General features: G+C 41.2%; 1 long non-coding RNA gene across 1 annotated transcript; it reads left to right on the top strand.

Moving 5' to 3' along the window:
* The first annotated feature begins 763 nt into the window (after positions 1-763).
* Positions 764-1,836, top strand: LOC137087516 (uncharacterized). The gene is made up of 3 exons (XR_010907536.1): positions 764-818; positions 883-988; positions 1,065-1,836. It is a non-coding gene; the product is annotated as an uncharacterized lncRNA (long non-coding RNA).
* Positions 1,837-15,534: the final 13,698 nt, after the last annotated feature.

Here is a 15,534-nt window from a genome sequence, read left to right as displayed (position 1 = left end):
TCATCGCAACTTGGCTCTTGAGCGCATCCCATTTCACTTATCACTGTTGGTTTTTCCATAGAAAGAAACTTCTTGACAAATGTCGTGTCCCGCGCATTCTTCGCTCCAGTAGGTGACTGAATGACAACACTGTTACCCTCACTGCGTATGACCTTGTGAGGTGTGCTGTGAAATGTTGATGTGAACTTGTCTGTTTTGCTTCACAAGCACTTGATCTCCAACCTCTCTGTCTGATGTCTTGGCACCTTGTCTGTGGTCTGTATATATCTTGGCTTTTCCTTTCTGCTCTGTGTCTTTGTCTCAAGCTTCAAGATCACTGTGTGGTGTTGTGATGTCTGGTAATTTTCCTCTCATCTTCCTCTGAAAGAGAGACCCATTGTGGCATGTTGTATGGATCTGTATACAGTCACATATTTGCACAGCTCTCTTTTTCAATCCTGGCCCTCAGCTTGGGATAGCTGAACTCGTTTCATCAGTGATGCATTTTGTCTTTCCACTACTCCATTTGCTTGTGTGGCAGGATAAGTTAATTGCTATTGGCTTGCTTAAGTATGGTGGGTAAACCAATGAGACTTAAGCAGCCATAGTATTTAAGGACCCTTATTTTGGCGGGTCTTGTACGGCCCTGTTGATTCCGGGTTCTCAGCTTCCCCGTGGCATTTCCTTTTCTGGTCCCATTGGTATACAGGTATGTTGGGCTGCAGATGGTGTAATGTGAACTTCTTAAGGCTGTGCTATGTGACAATATGCATTTTTTTTAATGGTTTAGAGCAGTGCTGGTGGCTACACTGTGGCGAGTGATGGTGGAGTTCGCGCGGGTATGTTTTGCTCATCTTCAATCTTCTGATCACTTGTGTGGTATTTATTTTGTATTGCTTTCAGCATAGCGACAATGGCAAGTGTGTAAAGGCTGGTCGATGGACTGATGCACTGTGCTGGTAATGAGTAACCATACAATGTTGCGTTTGGTGTTTTATCTAACCTGATTGTAAGTATGTCTTCCCTTTCTCACATTGCAGTTGGGTGAATCTGGTCTAACACTCTGATTTGTTTGCCAATTGTAGAATGAGGATCAGAAATCAACGTTAAATTCACCTTTCTAGCCGCTATCCGTAACGCCGCTGCTGTTTTGTTTGTGGTTATCCTCATACTTTGTTCCTGTGTCTCAGCGCTGATATGGACAGCGTTGCTGATTAAGGCCGTCCGTGGCTGTCCATGTACGAGCTTGTGTTCGCGGGGCTATCCAATACTCTGTTTGATTTTTGTTCATTCGTTATTTTACTTCTTTTTTTGGATATTTCTTTTGTTTGTTGATTTTTGGTTTTGATTCTTTTTTGTTCCAGATTATCTACTACGATTCTTTGCAGTGTATTATACAGTTTGTTATTGAATTGTACCATTGTTTTAAATTTTATTCATTGTCTTGCTGGTGCCATCCTGGTGCACCGTATCTGTAATTATTTTGTTTCGGTTTTCCCTTATTATTTAGTGTTATTTGTGTAAATTCTGTTGTGCTTCTTGCTAACGTTTCCTCTTTCTCCAGGAGCCAGTGTGGACTTGAAGTGGGGAACGGGGAAGGCTAGCTGCATCCATTCAGTGGCGTGTTTCACAGTGTGCTGTGTGTGTGTGTGTGTGTACTGACACAACTGCTTGAAGGTGTGCGTGTGGTGCCAATGCAGTGTAAGGTTGAGGTGGGTTTGCATAACCATCCTGAGTAGCAGCCGGCCTGCCTCGTTCCTGTAACCCCTGGTCCTGGAGAATTGTGTTTTTGGGCATGTCCCCAGAACGGCACATTTTAATATTGTATAATAAAATCAAATTCTTTTTGTATTGATACTCACGTCTCTCTGGACATTTCTTTGCCTTCGGTGGTAAAACTTACCTGTGTCCTTATTAGGAGTATTTCCCTGGTCCTCCACCAGGGTGGCGTAGTCGGGTTTATTAAATTGATCTCTTTTCAAGTTCCCCACTACTGGGGAATGCCACACTTGCACCCACTTTGGAGTCGTTTTGGTGGATTCCATTGTCCTGACAAAATGTCTGAAACTGACTGGACTTGAATTGCGGTCCACAATGACCTGAGGGTTAAGGGAAGTCCGTGCCGACCGAAAATGTCTTCCAACCTGTTAATCACTTGTTCTGCCGTTGTGGACTTGAGGATTGCATATTTGTAGTACCTGCTGTAGTAGTCAACCACAACCAGCATCGAATGTCCATCAGGTAAAGGACCAATCAAGTCTGTGGCTAAGTTTTTCCATGGTCCTTCAGGCGTTACTGTGGGTGACAGTGGCTCAGGAACATCCGGTTAACTACCAGCTGGCAGCCGTGACATCCTCATAAATCTTTCTGCAGCCTTGACCATTCCAGGCCACCAAACCTTTGTTTTCAGGTGTTTCTTTGTTCCAACAACACCAAGATGACCCTCATGAGCCAACTGTAACGCCGCATTCACACGGGGCGTAGGCGTTAACGCTTGACAGAGGGCGTGGCTGAAGCTGGGTGCTGACGCGATAATAGTGACAAAAGCCAGTCACATTAACTTTCCGCTTGGACCAAAACACAAAACAACACAAAAAAGCGGCTTTTTATGACAGCTAGTCTGTGAGACGAAATGGATGCCGATTTGGTTGTATGTGCGAGTGCAATTGCCCGTGTAGTTGTTGTCAGTGCACTGCACAGGTGCTCGAAGCTGTTAAGTACATTAAATCCTGAAAAAGTGCCGACAGCGGGGAGAATATCACGTTCTGGTCCGGGAGCTGCGTCTGGATGGTTCACTGTTTGAGCAGTTATGAACGCAATTGGCTAGCGTCTGCTGTAGGATATTTGCATACGGCAATCTGATTGGATGACGCCTGCGCTGGTGCTTGAAAATTTGAGAAATCTTCAACTTCTGCCACTTGCAACGCGAGAGAAGCGCCGCGACGGAACCCACAATTCAGTTCGGCAACGGATGACGTCACCCATTCATAGTAAATGGGTTAGCGTTAACGACTATGCCCCGTGTGAATGCGGCGTAATGCTCTTCCTCACAGCAACTGTGACAAAACAATTCTTGTTCCGAGTATTATTTTACCTATGACACATAGCACACCTGCAATATGGCCATATGCCGGACAGTCATTGAAACAACCTGTTTGGATGGCCGTTCTCAGGCTCTCTAATTCTACATCATATGCTGAGATCTGCTCGACTTCCTTTGTGGTCAGGGCCCTGGGTGTCACACAAACAGCTATAACCCGCACATATTTCTCTGCGAAATGTATGTGTCTCTCCCCTTTGGCTAATGGGCCCAGCTGGCGTGAAAAAGGATCGGCACTGTTGTGTGTTCCAGGTATATGAATCACCTGGAAATCATTGCGTTGTAATATCAAAACCCACCTTTCGATTCATGCATAAGGCTTTGAGTGAGGGCTATAAATTGTTTCTAATGCTTTGTGGTATGTGACTAGATCAAACTTCCGACCATAAACATAAGGGTGCAATCGTTTGCATGCCCACACCAGAGCAAGTGCTTTGCGCTCTGTCTGTGAATACCTTTGTTCACACTCTGTCAAGCTTCTGCTCACATAGCAGACAGGAACCATTTCTCCTCTATGGTCCTGTACTAGTACTGCTCCGATGCCCTTTGGTCAAGCATCAGCAGTGACTTTTGTTGGTACGTCCTTGTCAAAGTAAGTCAAAGTTGTGGCCTCGGCCAGCTTATCCTTAATAGTTTCGAAAGCTTTCTTTTGATCACTTCCAAAGTGAAACTTAGTGTCTTTTTTTTTGTCAGTCAGTGCAAAGGTTCTGAGATGCTCGCAAACTGAGGTATGAAACGACTACTATAGCCAGCTCACCTCTGAAGCATTTTCAGGCTCTCTTGCTGCTCTCACCTTCTCTGCTGTCGGACCTATGCCCACTGATAACAGCAGGCCCATAAACACCAATTTGTCCACTTCTCTGCATTCAGAGTCAAGCCACAGCTCTCCAGTCTCTTTAGCACAGCATGCATTTTTATCTCGTGAGTCTCTTTGTCAGGTGCATGGATGTTGATGTCATCTGATATGTTCTCTACTCCTCCGATGCCCACGAGAACAGTGGCTATTTCATGCTGGTACTGTTCACTTGCTGATGAAACTCCAAACACCAGTCTTTTGAACCTGTATATCCCATTGTGAACAGTGAAAGTTGTGATGTCTCTTGATTCTGGAATCAATTCCAGCTGATGATACCCCCACTTCAGGTCTAGTTTGCTGAAAACGACTGACCCTTTCATTCCTTGCAATAGTTCATCCACTGTGGGAATCGGAAACCTCCCACGAAGGATTGCAGAGTTTGCTTATCTCATGTCCAGACACATCCTTATTTCCCCATTTGCTTTGGGCACAATGACAATGGGGTTTACCAAGGGGTGGCTCCATTGACGTTTTCAATAATGTCCATGTGGACCAGCTCATTTATTTTTTCCTCAACAGCCTCTCTTAGGTGGAAGGGAACACGCCTAAGGGGCTGTGCAACCGGCATCACTGCGCTGTCTGTGTAGGCTGACTTGTTTTGTGTTTAGTTTTTTCAACTCCACCGAACAATTTGGGGTACTGCTGTCGTATCATGGACTTCACATCACTCACCGATGCAACATTAGCTCCAATCCTCAGCAGTCCTAATTTCACTGATGTGTCTTTTCCAAGCAGTGGCTCCCCTTTTCCCCAAATAACTGTAAACTCAGCTGTTGTGCTGCATTTTCCGATTCCAATCTCACACCAGAAAATTCCTTTCACAGGCAGGGGCTCACTTGATGAGTATGCATACAGCTTTTTATCTGATTTGGCAGAACCGCATTTAATATTTTATTCTTTCAGCATTTCCCATGTTCCTTCATCCAAAATGTTGCTCGTTGCGAGTCAACTAACATGGGTAGCCTGACACCTTCAACTGAGACTGTTATGTAGCTCTCTTCTCTTACAACAAATGCAAATCCTTGATTTCTCTCATCTGATTCAACTCTTTTTACTGTCTGTTTTGAGCTTTCCTTTGTTTTACACATTTTTGGCAAATCTTCCATTGCACTTTCTACATGATTTTCCACGTGCGGGACATTTATAATCTTTTGCAAAATGACCCTTCTGGCTGCATCTGTAGCACGTTTTGTTTAAATCTGCACTTTGCTATATTGCATTCGTTTTTTTCTGATCTCTCACTCCTTTTCTGGATACAACACTCACCGTCTCTTTCCCTTCAGCCTCTGGGGAAATGTGCAATGCCGCCATCTGCTGTTCGACACGTTCGCACTGCGCTGCGATTTCAAGGGTGCAAGCACGTGTCAAATCTGTTCCTTCCTCCAGCAATTTTCTACGCACATATTCGGAGTTGCACCGACTCAAACCAGAATCCCTTATTTGATTGTCTTTATCAGCTCCAAAATCACAATCTTTTGCGGCTTGCCTTAAACATGCGGCAAATTGCTGCACGGTCTGTCCCATTTTCTGCTTTAGCTGATAAAACGTCTGTCTTGCAAACGCTGTGTTTACCTGAGGCACAAAGTATGCATTCCCTGCCGTTACTGCCTGCGCGTCTGTAAGCCCTCCTGTGTCAGCGAGTGTGGAGAAAATATCCTGCATGTCTGTTCCAGCATGATGTAAAAGCAGGGCTCTCCGTCTTTTCAGTCAGGATCAAACCCTTTCCATTGGCAAAAAGTTCAAATGCATTGAGCCATCTTGTCCACCGTGGGCCCAACGTGGCTGGATCGCTGTGGCAGTCCCGTCCATCATTAACGCAAGTCTCTTATCTCAGCTAAACTTTTCAATAAACTGAAGTTACTCTGAGTGACGGTCCTCTAACTCACTTTTGGATTTAACTAACGCGTGAGGTCTTGTGGCAACATCCTCGTCGCCAATGTTTGATCCGCCCCTTTTATCAAAGACGCATCGAGAAGAGACATCCCAGAATGCATCTCGCACCGACCAGCAAGCGTCAATTGCGGATGAGAAACCCATATAGAAACTCATGTGTAATTAAAAAATACTGTTAATGTGTCAAAAAATGTAGTTTTAAGACTTTTTAGGCGTGAATGTACTTGTTTAATGATTACATGTATTTATAAAGAGAGCGTCTAATTGGCAATTTGGTCTGCCGTTTTCGGAGTAGTGAGATCCAGTCGATCAGCGGGTGCTCAGCGCTCGTTAACCCGCCAAGAGCAGCCTTTCCTCGGCTACACCTCCTGACGTCTGCCGCTGACTCTGATGTAGTTAAACATCAAATATCAGAAACATGAGAAAAGAAGCAGGGTTGTTTTTTATATTTTGTTTTGTTATACATAAATATGCATATATAATCAAGGTATGCATTGCCTGAACCACATTTGTGTGGCTATAATATGTTTAAAAATATTTTATGAAAAAAAGAGGCAGGGTTTTGTATTTCTTTTTACTGTAGCCTAAAATGTGTGTTTTTTTTTTGTTTGTTTTTTTTTTTTAAAGGAAGAGTGGCATGTTGACAATTTCGTTTTATTATAGGCTAAATTTATTATTATTTATTTTTTTTAAAAAAGAGGCAGCTCATATTTTATGACATTTCGTCTTATTGTAGCCTAAAATGTGTTTTTATTTTTGTTTTTTTGTTTTTTTGTTTTTTATGAAAAAAAGGAAGAGTGGTGTTTGACATAATTTAGTTTTATTGTAGCTTAAAATGATTACATTTTTTGTTTTATGAAGAAAAAAAAAGAGGCAGCTCATGTTTTATGACATATTTCATTTTATTGTTGCCTAGAATATGTTTCTCAATACCAAGTGCGTAATTCAGACTTGCCAAGGTCGACTGGAGAACGAACTCCAGAGGGCGGGAGGACACACGTCAAGGCTACTCTGCTAATGAACAGCAGCGTTCTTGATACTAAAAGTGTAGAACTGTACATTTTAGGCTACAATAAAACAAAATAAAACACCACTCTGCCTCTTTTCATTTTCATAATAATAATAAAAAATGAAACATATTATAGCCACACAAATGTAGTGCAGGCAATGCATTATATTCACTGTATGTGTTTAACTGTTTAAAAGGCTCTGACATTTCTGGGTGCCTGCCGCTTTAAGACTCTTATTTTGTGTTTTCGGAAGAGAAAATGTGTGGTTAGTGGGTAGCCTACAGAAACAAGTTCAAGTTCAACAGCATACGGAAGAGAAAATGTGTGGTTAGCGGGTAGCCTACAGAAACAAGTTCAAGTTCAACAGCATACGGAAGAGAAAATGTGTGGTTAGTGGGTAGCCTACAGAAACAAGTTCAAGTTCAACAGCATAATTTAGACTACGTATCTGTGTTGTGCCGCTTCTTTAGTCCTTTCTGAGAAATCCAGCTTCCAATGTTCATGTGTTGAGTTAATGACGGAAAGTAAGTGACTGTCACTTGCTGTGTTTGTGTTTCTATAAATATTGAAGAATTGCTATGCATTATCATGTGTCAGCGTGCTGAGAGAGATTTATAGTGATAGAACGATGCCTTCAAACACTGTACTATAAGTTAACTAGTGTGAGCCTTCTGATGTATAATTTACGTGGTTACGTTTATAATATTGAGTTAAAGGAATTAATATCTTTCTCACGAGACCATATGCTGTTTGAGTAGTAGACTTGTCTGACCAGAAGATGGCGCCATTGCTCCTTCTGTAAACCATTTTTAATAAAGTTTAATGTCAACTGGTCAGTGAGATAGGTGAAGCTCCTTATATTTCTCCAAGTATTAATATTCATATTTATGTAATTGTAGATTATGTTCAAAGGATTATAGCAGTGTTTATTAAGATATTTATGTTTGATGAACCTGATTTGTATTATATGTGTGGATATAGTATTTACATTACATAGACATTTAAGTACTGTAACTGTTTACATGGCTGGACCTAATGTTGATTCATTTGTTTTATTATCAGACTATAATGACTCGGTACGCACCTCTAAGGTCACGGCCTTCAAAGGACGCAGCCCTTGAGTTGGGACAGAGCTCTGGAAAATGCTGCCATCGGAGGACACATTTCAAGGCAGGAAGGCCTCAAGCCACGTCTGAAACTAATGTTAGCTTCACTTTCTGTCTCCTGAGAGACCTTCATGTGATTTTTGAAGGCATCATACATGTATCATTCGCTGCCTTTGATATCCCACAATCCTGTGCTTTCCATTCAGTGGCAGTTGAGCTGGGGAAAAAGATGGCGTCCGAAAGTTGCGTTTGCTGGTCAGTTTGTGTGTAAATGTACGTTTCTTTACCAAGATTTTCCACTTCTGATGTCATTTCTAGCGAGAAATTACTAATTTAGTAATTAAATATGTGTTTAGTTCTCACCAAAGCTCGCTCTATTTTGCTGTAGATCATTAAAGTGTTACACTGCCTTAGAAGTCTGTCCGAAATCAGTTTTGTGAGGTGCCTTCATGAACCAACGCTTCCTTACAAGCCATTGCCTCATAAGGCAGCGACTCAGCTGCCTAGGTTTTTGGACATTGCCACTGTCTTTTGATATTGAATCATTAATAGATTTTAGAAAACTAGAATAAATATACAGAATTTAATGGTGCCATGTATGAAAACAAGCCAGGTCTGTGAGAGCCAGAATTTAGCTTTTTTGGTAGGTGACCAAATAGGTCCTTCTCAAAAAATTAGCATATTGTGATAAAGTTCATTATTTTCCATAATCTAATGATAAAAATTAAACTTTCATATATTTTAGATTCATTGCACACCAACTGAAATATTTCAGGTCTTTTATTGTTTTAATACTGATGATTTTGGCATACAGCTCATGAAAACCCAAAATTCCTGTCTCAAAAAAATAATAATTTTGTGTTTTTAATACAAAAAAGTCAACCTTCAAATAATTATGTTCAGTTCTGCACTCAATACTTGGTGGGGAATCCTTTTGCAGAAATGACTGCTTCAGTGCGGCGTGGCACGGAGGCGATCAGCCTGTGGCACTGCTGAGGTGTTCTGGAGGCCCAGGATGCTTCGATAGCGGCCTTAAGCTCATCCAGAGTGTTGGGTCTCGCGTCTCTCAACTTTCTCTACACAATATCCCACAGATTCTCTATGGGGTTCAGGTCAGGAGAGTTGGCAGGCCAATTGAGCACAGTAATACCATGGTCAGTAAACCATTGACCAGTGGTTTTGGCACTGTGAGCAGGTGCCATGTTGTGCTGGAAAACCAAATCTTCATCTCCATAAAGCTTTTCAGCAGATGGAAGCATGAAGCGCTCCAAAATCTCCTGATAGCTGCATTGACCCTGCCCTTGATAAAACACAGTGGACCAACACCAGCAGCTGACATGGCGCCCCAGACCATCACTGACTGTGGGGACTTGACACTGGACTTCAGGCATTTTGGCATTTCCTTCTCCCCAGTCTTCCTCCAGACTCTGGCACCTTGATTTCCGAATGACATGCAAAATTTGCTTTCATCCGAAAAAAGTACTTTGGACCACTGAGCAACAGTCCAGTGCTGCTTCTCTGTAGCCCAAAAGTGTCTTGACCTGGGGAATGCGGCACCTGTAGCCCATTTCCTGCACACGCCTGTGCATGGCGGCTCTGGATGTTTCTACTCCAGACTCAGTCCACTGCTTCCGCAGGTCCCCCAAGGTCTGGAATCGGTCCTTCTCCACAATCTTCCTCAGGGTCCGGTCACCTCTTCTCGTTGTGCAGCGTTTTTTGCCACACTTTTACCTTCCCACAGACTTCCCACTGAGGTGCCTTGATAGAGCACTCTGGGAACAGCCTATTCGTTCAGAAATGTCTTTCTGTGTCTTACCCTCTCGCTTGAGGGTGTCAATGATGGCCTTCTGGACAGCAGTCAGGTCGGCAGTCTTACCCGTGATTGCGGTTTTGAGTAATGAACCAGGCCGGGAGTTTTTAAAAGCCTCAGGAATCTTTTGCAGGTGTTTAGAGTTAATTAGTTGATTCAGATGATTAGGTTAATTGCCGGTTTAGAGAACCTTTTCATGATATGCTAATTTTTTGAGATAGGAATTTTGGGTTTTCATGAGCTGTATGCCAAAATCATCAGTATTAAAACAATAAAAGACCTGAAATATTTCAGTTGGTGTGCAATGAATCTAAAATATATGAAAGTTTAATTTTTATCATTACATTATGGAAACTAATGAACTTTATCACAATATGCTAATTTTTGAGAAGAACCTGTATTTTCCACCATCATTTGCAAAAAAATTCTTTAAAAATCACAAAAAAAAAAAGTTTTTCTGGATTTTTTTTCTTTCTGTCTCTTATAGTTGAATAAGACCTCTCTCATCTTTTTGAAGTGGGAGAACATGCACAATTGGTGGCTGACTAAATACTGTTTGCCCCACTGTATACTGCAGCTGTGGGTCTAAGACGAGACTCTGTGTTACACAAAAGGTATTTGTATCTCGTTAAAAGAACCACACACCACCTCATTTATAAAGTGTTCGCACGCACAGATTGTATTTTAGCATGTTTTAAAACACGTGCATACATGTGTTAAATGCAACAATGTGTGTTTCACACCACCGGTTCTTCACTAGAACTAAAGCTACAGAACTCACAGATTTGAACTTAGAGTGTGAGAACACTATAATGTTTACTGCCTCTGATGTAGAAAAGTGCTCAGCGTCACGTCAGGGTCTGAGCAGACGTACACACTTTCCCATGTCGGGGTATTGCACGGTTCTGGAAATCTACGCTATTCTTGCAGCTCAACATTATAAATGAAAGGATTTGGACGATGACTGGTGCACTTTTATATGCACCAGCTTGACATTAATTAGGTGAAGAACGGAAACCATTTAACTGTGCTCAAGTTCAAGATCATTTGCTAGTTCTAGATTTCAGAGGCAGAGGCTGGAAATAAGGGTCAAAAGTGTGTTGTAACTGCTGCTCGTATATGGAGCGGTTGTGTAGAGTTTTGGGTTATGTTGACAGTGACACTGACTGGACTGAACCGTCCCACCCTCCCAGTGCCGCTCATTTTTGCCCAGGTCCGACCAAAAATACAAATGAAATTCTGCCTACGCCACCGGAGGCGCTAAGTGGTAATATTTTTTCTCCATTCCCAGACTGATCTCATGAAATGGCATATATATGACACGCCAATTCGTATGCCATTTTGGCGTGCTATCAAGACGCATAATCGCTTTTTAGCGTGTTTATCAACGCCGTTTCATTCTATCCCCCTACACTGCCCCTACCCCTAAACCGACCCAACACACACACACACACACACACACACACACACACACACACACACACACACACACAGCCCCTAAACCTACCCATCACAAGAAACATTCTGCATTTTTACATTTTCAAAAAAAAAAACATAATTTAGTATGTTTATAAATCCATTTACCTTGTGGACACACAGACATATTCAGAAACATTTTGAACGCGTAGCTCAAACCCTTCCCTAAACCTACCCATCTGTATATTATAAAAAAACAGGATATAACAGGCAGATACGACTGCATACATAATTTATTCAGAAAGTACAAATATCCCAAATGTTCTGAGGCCAAACGATTGATTTGTGTGAAGAAAATCCCCAAAAGCGATCAGTAACGTCTGATAAAATGTAGGCAGAGTAACGTATTTCCAATGAGCCTGGGTTGAAATAAAATGTTAATCAAAATATTAATCAAAATGCTGAACAAATGTCATCATACATAGGTTATTCCGCGAAAACACCAGTCTTAACTCGGGGAGAACTGACTTCAAAATCTTTTTAAAGAATAACTGTAAAGTGTGTCAGAAAAAAGAGAAGTGAGTTCTGAGAAAAGCTTAAACATCTTTTGATGGCAGAGTCCACTTGGTTTACTGTGTCAGATGTAATGACACTCAGACACATCTATGAGAGATTTAAGTCTCCAAATACTGCAGTTATTTTTCAAGAAGACGGGCATGAGAATGAGAAGTGATAGAGAAGCTGATTGTGTGTTCAGTCACTGTTCTCAAGCTCTCTGAGCCTCTGATGGAGAGTTTATTTAAAGATACAGCATCATTCAACACTAACTCATATCAACACACACACATCAGATTCATCTCAACTACTTGCATGGGTATAGATTATGCAGAGGACGTGTCTTCCACACTTTTTATAACATTTTAATTTGTCCCCCGTATTCAAAAAACAAAAACAAAAAACAGAATAACTTACATAAATAGCATATTAAGCAAATTAAGCAAAAATAAAAGCCATCAATTAGACAAAGTTCAGGAAAAAAATGGTATAACACTGACATATAACCCCCCCCCCCACACACACACACACACACACTTCCGAAACGATGGCTACGTCCTGATCACTTGAAATAAAGGAAGAAACAGCACTACAACAAAAAGCCAAAGTACATTTACTGTACACACTGCCTCCATCTTTGACTTTATCACACAGATAAATGCATTATCAACCTCTTTATCTCATCAACACGCAACAATCACATTAAATCTGAACAATAAAGAATACGGTGAGGCGGTTCATAGTCTCTCCTACACAACAATCATTATTTTATCCCATCTTCAGCCGAATACATTGCATTAGAAACAAACTAACCAGAAGATAATAAAATACTCACAGAGTAAGAGCGGCAGTGCAGCGGAGCCCATACTGTCACATTAATCGACTGTTTAAACAGTGCTGAGCGCTAAAACAGACACTTCCTGTGTTCAAGCAGTCATTTCACACTTCAAAAAGAGACGAGGAAGGAGGAGACAATACTCAGAAATACAATGAAGAAAGAGAAAAGAAAAGAGAGATCCATTCTAATATATTTAGATATTGCATTCACTTTTGATGTATGCAAGTTTTTACATCTCTGTTCCTCTACTTGGGAAAAAAAAGTTTCCCGGTATTTGTTGTCACACTGCCGCTGCCACCGCCACACACACACACACAGACTGTGAATACAAAGTGAAACACCACGTGACATCAAATTCAGGCCACTCTTGTGCAAGCCCTTTCACACATTAACGCTGCTAATGCATAGCTGACCAATAATTTTTTTTTCTTGTGTATTTATCTCATGTTTTTCCATTTGGCTTTAACCTCGTCTGATGCACAACACACAACAGTAAATTAAGATCAATTAAGTTTGGTTATTAGGAAGGGGTGTGTATAACTCAGTCAGGTGTTGTTGCATTAACTAAAGGATCCGTCTCGACTCAGGAGGACAGAGTCAGGTTGATATGAGTTTCTGGAATGGTTAGGAAACACAAACTATCTATAATGCTTACGAGAATACTTCTGGTCAAACATCATGAAATCGCAGCTGAGTAACACATGCTTTAGCAACAATTAGCATCAAGCTACACATCACAATTTATGAGATTATGTATTCAGTGGAAAATTAATCATGTCGCTTCATCTCGTTCAGTGTGAAAGGCCTTTAAGCGGCTCTTCTTGAGTTATCCTCTCCTAAACAATGCATTGTGGCCGGCGGCTGAGCTGGCGGCTCATTTTGGAGAAATTGTGAAAGGCTCATTTAAGGATTCGAAAGGAGTCGTTTAAGAGGCCAAAGGCCTCATCTTGAAAGCAGACGACAGTGTAAAAGCATAAGACCATAGACAAGATGACGACTGTAAAAGAAGATGGATGACAAACCTTGACTCTCTTCCATTGTAGAAGTGACTCAGAAGATTTATAAAGTGATTTTGGTTCAGATCAGATGGACTGACGATTGACCACAACAGGATTTAAACGTGTCTGTTTCTTCTCTAAACGGAGCTTAGATTCATCAGGAAAGTGACTACTTTTAGAAATGGGAAGTGGTTCATTCAGGCCTTCCTAAACACACACAGATGGGTTTGAAGGGGAAGTCAATGAAAATGGCGTGCACATTTCACTGTGAAGCTCTGCTTTTGTGATATTATGAAACTAAAGATGCAGAAAAGACAAATATTTCCTCTCTCTTCTGGTTAAAACCACAGAGCAGAAACAGAGCAGAAGTCAAACCACAACTTTGAGCTCCACTCTTTTGTTAGGCCTCTTAAACTAGAGACCTTCTCTCATATTCTCTCTGCAATGAGCAGCTACAGGTAACAACACGTCTTCAAACTTCAGCTGAAAGAAACATCTGCAACACGTGGAAATGTAAGTTAGGGGATCAGCTGTAACTCTGAACTTTTCATTTTCTACCACTAAATATGAATGGCTAGAAACAACCCACAAAATACTGTGACTTCCGCTACACGGTGCCTATACCAAACCACACCAACTGAGAGAAATGACTGCAGAATGAGAACATTAAGGCAATTTATATTATAGGGCTGCTATCTATATATATATATATAATATGTTGTAATAAATGTTACTATAACAGTGGTCCAAGATATTTTTTTCCTCTAGTGGGAAAGGTCACAAACTGGTACAATTTGGGAATACTCTTCTGCAGATTACAATGGTTAAATCTCCCAGGATAATAAAAGCAGCGTCAGGATACATGTTCTCATACATCTCAATTTTTTTAGTGCAGCCTCCTCCTCATGCAGAGGTGGGGATGTATACAACACTCACAACGATACACTGCAGTTCTCTAGGTAAGTAAAAGGGTCTAAACCTTACAGTTAAAAACTCCATGTCGGATTTCCGGAAAGGAGTCCAGTAAACTAATGTCAAACAGTCCATTTTGATAACTCTCTCTAAGCTGTTTCAGGGCCTCTCGATCATATTTTATGTTTGTGTGTCCAACTGCCTTAACATGACACACAAGTACAAACGATAACAAAAACAATACAAATATGACTCGGAGAGCTCTGCAACGTCGCACACAGAGGAGTGCCATGAGCTTGTGTACGATTCGCTGCTCTCTAGGTACGCATTTTGTTGCATCTCGCATTTCGCCGGTTTCAGCGAGAAGAACGGCCTGTTTGAGTTTAAATGCAGTTTTCAATAAATTGCGTACTCTCTATTTTTGTCTCTTGCTCCTGTTTCTTCTTTTGGCATTTTGAAGCAGCACACACAACCCGGTTATGATCCACAAGTGCGAAATGTGTAAAACTTGCAATGCATCCCCTGGTCTTAAGATTTTGTTCAGGAGTGCATAGTGTGGCATGGTGAGAGGTAGTGTATAAACAATGTGTGGGTTGCTTCACAAATTGAATCCAGGCAGAGATAAAGCTACTGGTTTTCTTTTTAATCATCAAATCAAAACTCCAAAACTTACATTCATACAGTTTCTCTCTATATTTTCTAACAAAAAAAAAAAACAGACATTCTCTCTTTCCCCAGCTCATTAACAGCTTTTCTCCTTCACTCTGCCTCCACTGCTGAAGAACCTGGTAATTGTAGTCCGGGACCAGGTGGCCATCTTGGTTTGTTGTCCCCATTGCTGCAACCATCTATGTAGATGGCACAAACCTTCCCTGTACAACACACCCTCTCACTATGCTACAATATATCACATGATGATCAAATAAACAGCAAGCTTATATAGAGGTATAAAATATAAAAATATGGTTAATCTGTACACACACAAATATATACACATATATATATATATATATATATATATAGCAGAGGAGTTGATGCAGCTACTGACACAACACTGTCAA

Source organism: Pseudorasbora parva, chromosome 1 (assembly GCF_024679245.1).
Source record: "Pseudorasbora parva isolate DD20220531a chromosome 1, ASM2467924v1, whole genome shotgun sequence".
Classification (NCBI taxonomy): domain Eukaryota; kingdom Metazoa; phylum Chordata; class Actinopteri; order Cypriniformes; family Gobionidae; genus Pseudorasbora; species Pseudorasbora parva.
Note: the sequence above shows the minus strand (reverse complement) of the source record. Positions and strands in the feature narration are given on the sequence as shown.